The sequence below is a fragment of the Pecten maximus genome, chromosome 10 (genome assembly GCF_902652985.1).
Source record: "Pecten maximus chromosome 10, xPecMax1.1, whole genome shotgun sequence".
Classification (NCBI taxonomy): Eukaryota; Metazoa; Mollusca; class Bivalvia; order Pectinida; family Pectinidae; genus Pecten; species Pecten maximus.
This window is the reverse complement of record NC_047024.1, coordinates 32963810-32970515: the sequence shown is the minus strand read 5'-3', so window position 1 is coordinate 32970515 and position 6706 is coordinate 32963810.

Below are 6706 nucleotides of genomic sequence, written 5' to 3'. Positions count from 1 at the left end.
GAAAAGTGAAAAAAAATAACAATTGTAAATTAAGAATGATCGCTTATAAATAGCGTACATAATATATAGGCGAGCCACAATAGAAATTCTTCGCGTGCAGCTAAGTATTTATCCACATTAGGGAGCGGGTGAAGTTACTATGTTTTTGTATAAAAAATATATAGAGGATATCTAACAGTGTCTTCAGTAATACCAAATATATTTCACGAGTGGGGCTAATATTTTGAAAAATATCAAAATATTAGCCGCACGAGTGGAATATATTTGGTATTACTGAAGTCACTGTTAGATATTCTGTTTATTACATTTTTTATCAACGAAAAACCTACCCCGTATGCTAACTAGGCCTTCAGCGAAAGTTTGTAAACAAAAAAAGCAGCTCACCTGTCCAGGTGCTGACATATATGTAGGGCTTTCTGATTGGTCAATTATTTTGGTATTTTCTAATCATTTATTTGATTGATCAAATCAGCAAAAGTTATATTTTTCACTAGTGATAAAATATCACTTTTATAGAATGAATAATTTTTTGATATTTCACTGGTAAAAATGTAATAAATGTCAGTCTTTCTTGTTTTCAATCGATCATTATTTCTCCTTGTCGGAGATGTAGCTTTTTTAAAAATAAATAAATAATGCGCCAATGTACGTAAAGACAAATACAAGGTGTGACCATTCACACAATATCTAATATAAAATACTCAAATGGCTTCTATACCACATGGTCGTATGAAAAGTGTTATATACCTCGTTATCTGAGTTTTGTTATTGTTAAATGTTCCTGCTGATGTAGACTGATTAAGCTCTTCCGTTTGTTGTTGATATTAGGTTTCATTGTTTGCTTATTGACTTTATATAATATTATTGTACAATGTATATGATTATATTAGACCTGAGTTCGTCCTCATCTAACACAATGTCTACCTCATTGTTCTTGATGTTAAGATGCTTGTTGTTTACAGTATCGTGATACGTCTATTAATACCTTTGTCTGTATTGTTGAATTGTCCAATTGTTTGTATGTTATTACTTTAGGTTTACCAACATTTTCTGTTAATGCTGTTTGTTTTTAATGGAATCACCTTCCTGTGCTTTGTATATAACATCAACTGATCATTGTTTTATGATATTGTCCATCTATTTGGTAACATTTTTGTTGGCATATTAATACAGATATTATCATTGTCTTTTTTGTTTTTTTGTTTATTGTATATGTTGTTGTTTATTATGTTAATGGTGTTGTTGTTGATGTTGTTGTGTGGTTCGAGTCATTGTTTCTCTTTAGAGGTTTTTACTTTTATTTTCGTATGTTTTGGACCATTTCTTATTTCGCTGTTTTTGTGGTTATGTTGTTTGAGAAATTGTTGTTGTTGTTTGTTTGTTTGTTTGTTTGTTTAGCACTACTGTTTTTATGTGTATACTACATGTATTGTCACTATTTCTTTTGTTTTATTCAAAAAAGTTAACTTTAGTAAATTACTGAATATATATCTATATACTCAAATACCTAATTAAATAAGATATTAGTATTATATTGACAAAGTTTTGAGATAAACTGAATGCATTAATAAATACGATACATAAAACATTTCCCATCAAGAGTAGTGACCAGGCGAGTGTATTAGTGTAGAACTATTTGGATTATCACCAAATTAGAGTCAAAGTAAATTTTGTTAATCCCGCATGCTAGTGAATCAGGATCTTTAATGTTCCCGTTTAAGTTATGTTTGGAAATTTACAGAAAGATCATTTTCGATTTACTTACTGTTACAGCCGTTTATTGATTTTTTATAACGCTGCTATAACGCCCCTGATGAAAATCGCGATTTCACCAGGGGCCGAGGATTATTAACTGTAGATTCTCATTAAACGGTGGTTTCTATATAATAAATAGTGAATAGATATAGCAATACACTAGTCTTTACCTTAAATAATGTCCTGTAGATATATGTTTACGGGTATTAAAACCAGGTTTACAATGCTACACGAAGAATGTCGAAAGACGTAATGTTGGTGCGAGTGACTAGTCCGCGCAGCGTTCTGCTTACGAAGTGTAACAATGTTTTACTGTACGATATACTGAACAGTGATGATATTGTTTTCACTGATTTAGATATTTACAAAACAAGGTTGCGGACACTTTCAATTGTTGTAAGAAATATTACACCTGATGTTTACAAACTGTTTTTACTGTTATAGTCGCTTTAAAGGCATAAATATCGCTATTTAAACTGATATAACTAAAGAACATGTAATGAAAATTAAAAAAAAAAAAAGATATTGCATGTTGAAAATTGGTAAGTAATTATTTTTGGTACGAAAATAATGAATTGGCAGAAAACAAAAATCAATATCTCATTAATTACTGTTAAGACGGTGAAAACAAAACAATGTACTTTTATTTGTTTGTTTTTGTTTATATACTGTGTATCACTTATTTCTATTTAGAGTCGTTTCCCTGAAAACGGATAATATATTTTTATGTGAACATCCAAGATTTTATCAATGTTAACTATCTTAACTGGGAAATGACAACGACACGTGTTGTACAACTAACTATGGAACGACAGTATGTCGCTCGATACCGCATTTCACGATTCATACAATGACATAGATTTATCACAGCATTTGTTAAGGTGTATACTTTTAGTGTATTTTTGAACGAGGAGTATATGGCATAGTTAATGCAAAAAGTTAGTATATATATATTTTTTTTTTTTTGAATTTTCATGGCGAATGAGAGAAAACTGAACACATCGATATACCTTGAAATAGTTTATATTTCTTAATGACTACCTTGAAGATTTTGATTTATTAATTTTACTAAAGTCTTCATGCATTGAAGATTACTATGTAAAATGAATACACGGGAAGATAATGTGAAATGCTGAAATTTTAAGATTTTGAGAAATTCTAAAAAGTCGGATTATTATTTTCATCCTGGTAGCCATAACATTTTAACGGAAAACTGTTGCCTCTTCAACATATACTCTAGTATAAATAGTATATAGTTATATCATCGCCGGTGTTATATATTGTTGGTATCTTTGTTAATATGTTACTGTTTCGTTAATTCAAACACTGCGATATTAAATTATTCTGTTTTTGTATCTTATCAATATCGAGTTGTTGTTTATTGCCCCCTTGTCCGAATCATAGCCCGATATATAATATTGCTTTATTGACGGAAGCTCGAAAGAAGTTGCTGGAATTGCGTCTCTCGGAGAAAAGGCACGACTTATACCCACGGATCTCTTAAGTTCAGTTCTAGGTGATGTGACGTACGCAACATTGTACAAAGACACCAACATAAAAAGCAATTTGAATTTTGTAACACACATACCAAAGCATGGGGATAAAACTACCTCATACATCAAGTTCGACTTCTAATATTCTAATGATGTTAGGGGCGAAAAGAAAGGAAATTAGGAGAAAAAAAAATGGGCCTGGAGAGATGTGTTAAAGTATGATATGGAGGAACTTTGAGTGCAATGTGAGCGGTACAGAGTTTACTTGATACATTATGTAGCCATTTAACTATTTTGTCTTTCCAAATACAATTTTGTCACCAATATACAATAAGACTGCACCATCCTTCTATGACTCTTAATTCATTTCGATTGGAATAACTTATATTTCTTATTAATGGACTGGTCTAAATGCAATCCTCTCATGGTAAAATGTTGTTTTCTTTCTTTTCATCTTTTCCAACCTGACTGTAATTATTCATATTTAAAACAGTGGGTCACGCCGTTTCCCTAAGTTTGCCACGAAAGGATTTCATTCTGGACAAAGGATATACATACTTCACTGAAATCTGACAATTCTGTGTCGGAAGCCAGAGATCATCTATGGGACGTCCACGTTAATAACGATCAGAATTTTGTAATGTAATTAATTACAAAAGGTCTATAATGTAATTAATTACAAAAGTAGAAAATCAGAAGGTTAATAGGACTAGAAAACTCGACAGCGTCACAGATTTGTTATGACAACCAATTAAATGGCGGCCGATCCCAAAGTCAAATAGAAGTACAACAAATACTGGAATCAAGGTGACCAGCTTTCCTAGTTTACATAGATCAGCCGAAAGTCACTTAAAGCAATACTGGAATTATGATACTAGTAGCCCGAAGGATTTGCACTCCGCAATGAGACGACATCGGAATGTGTGGCTAGTAAACGGGAAACCTCGCGATAGCCATGCCGAGTCCTACAGAAATTATAAACTATTTAAATGTAACTTTGGACGGGAACAGTGAAAAGCAAGAGAAAAATATTAACAGAAAGAGTTTCGCGAACTACTAGAAAACGCATGCGTAGATATAGGCACAGTTTATCGATTCGTTCGGAGACGTCGATCCATCCGAGAGACATGTCAGGAAATAAAAGTTGAAACCTTGTTACAGCCAAGGAAAAAGACTGTGGACTATTGAAAGAAAAAATAATGAATGATGAAGTGAAACAAGCTATCAAAAGCATTAAAGCGGGAAAGTCTACCGGACACGACAGTGTTGTTAGTGAACACTGCCAAAACGCGGGTGAAGAACTTATTTCGTTCTTAACTAAAATTTCTAATGCCAATGTAAAAGAGGAAAAATATCCAGCGTATTTAAAAAAAGTAATTGTGATCAGTCTATTTAAAGGTGGCAAGAAAAATAAAATGGACGTTAATATCGTGACATCACACTCACATCCGTATTACAGAAGGTATTTGAGAAAATAATATTTAGCCGAAGTTTGCCAAGATCCGACGACATTGGATTTCCTTCGCCGCTAATACAAGGATTCAGATCTGAATGTGGTAGTTTGACAGCCGGGTTTGCAATTAAAGAAAGTATCCTTCACTATACAGATCGCAGATCAGGGGTATTGGTCGCTTCCCTCGACAATAAAAAAACATTTAACTCCGTGTGGTTGATGGATTACTCTACGTCTATCACAACTCGGCCCATCCGGTAAGATATGGCGTTTGCTACTTGATTCATTTAGTTTGGTAACTCCACGTCTTCTTTATAGAGGACGCCTATCAGAACCCTATGACGTTTTGCAAGGTGTCGGTCAAGGCCGAGTACTATCTGCGTGGCTATTTTTAGTAATGATTTACGACCTTGCCATAGAACTTGACCTTGGTATGAACGGTTATATTCATGTACCGGAACTCTTTTTAGCTGATGATACTCTTGTTGCTTCTGCATCTGCAAGTCATTTGCAGCGCGAACTAGACATTGTTTATGAATATTCATTGAAATGGCGAATGACCTATAACAGTGACAAAAGTGGAGTTGTTATTTTTGAAAAATCGAAGAAAAGGCATACATTTCTGAATAAAACCCCCTGCTACTTAGGGCACAATCAGCCTCAATATAAAAATGGTCTATGCTGGACTTCTGACTACAATGCTCAATAGTGACGAATGTGTGTGTCAACAGATGGAAAAGGTTAAAAAGCTATTTACTCGCTGATCGGTTTAGGTATACACAATAACGGATTGTCCCCAGCGCTCAGTGTAATTATCTGGAAGAATATCCTACTACCGTCTCTGACATACGGCTGCGAACTGTGGAACAATATTTGTCGATCAACAAAATGGACAGATGTTGAAATACTACAACGGAAAGTGGCAAGGCGATGTCAAGGCTTCGAGTTCGACTCTACCACGTGTGTGACAATCAACTGCTTAGGATTATGGGAAATACAATCACATGTTGACAAATGTAAATTGCTGTTCTGGAATCGTTTAAGTAGGGGGAATATATATTTTTAATGTGATATTAATCTAAAATAATAGACGTACAAAAAATGTACATGCTACGTTCGCATGGAAAATCTGTTTAATTTTACATGGAAATTTTGCACAGCAAGAAATATCCTCGTGTTATCGTCGATAAAGAGAAGCATCTCGAGACAGTAACAAACTGTTGTTATGTTATATGGTAAGGTATTAAGGTGTGAATATACTTATGTCATAGATAGGAAAACATATTACATGATAAGAGAAAATAAGAAGTATCCTCAATTAGACCACAGGTACACAGAGGTGAGGGAATTAAGTTTCTTTTAAATAAATCAACATTCAGTGAACTACTGTTCCTTCTCAATCTGGCATGATAGATTTAACCTAGACATGTATCACAGTAGAAATAAATTTGATGATTTTGTGGTTTTGTCTTCTGTCGAATAATATATAAGCCAACTTACATCACAGTACAGTTTTTCAATATTGGTTAATTTATTAGCACCAGTAACTATTCTGGCCACACAAACATATTCGTTCTACCCATTTATATTTACCACAACGGAATAGAATTTACTCCCCGTCAGCACACCTATCGGTCAAAGCACGGACATATTATTTACAATATCTAAGTTGGTGGTCACAGTGCAATATTCATAGTCAATCAAGACAGAGCATTATGTTATAAAAAAAATAATCCCGAACGTATCAACGTAGTTTTAGTCTCTTGTCTTGTAGCAAAATGAAAATGTAATATATTATATAAAAAAAAGTCTGTAATACGTAACACGTAATCATGCATGGTCATATAGGCATAAGAACGTTGGTGGATTTGAGAGAACAAATATCTTACCATGGCATACATTGTACAATTTCTAAAACAATGGCGGAATGAAGGGTGTTAAAAGTCATTTTAAGGCACCAACCATTTAACTTTAGGGGGGAAGGGGCTGAGATTATTTTTTAATA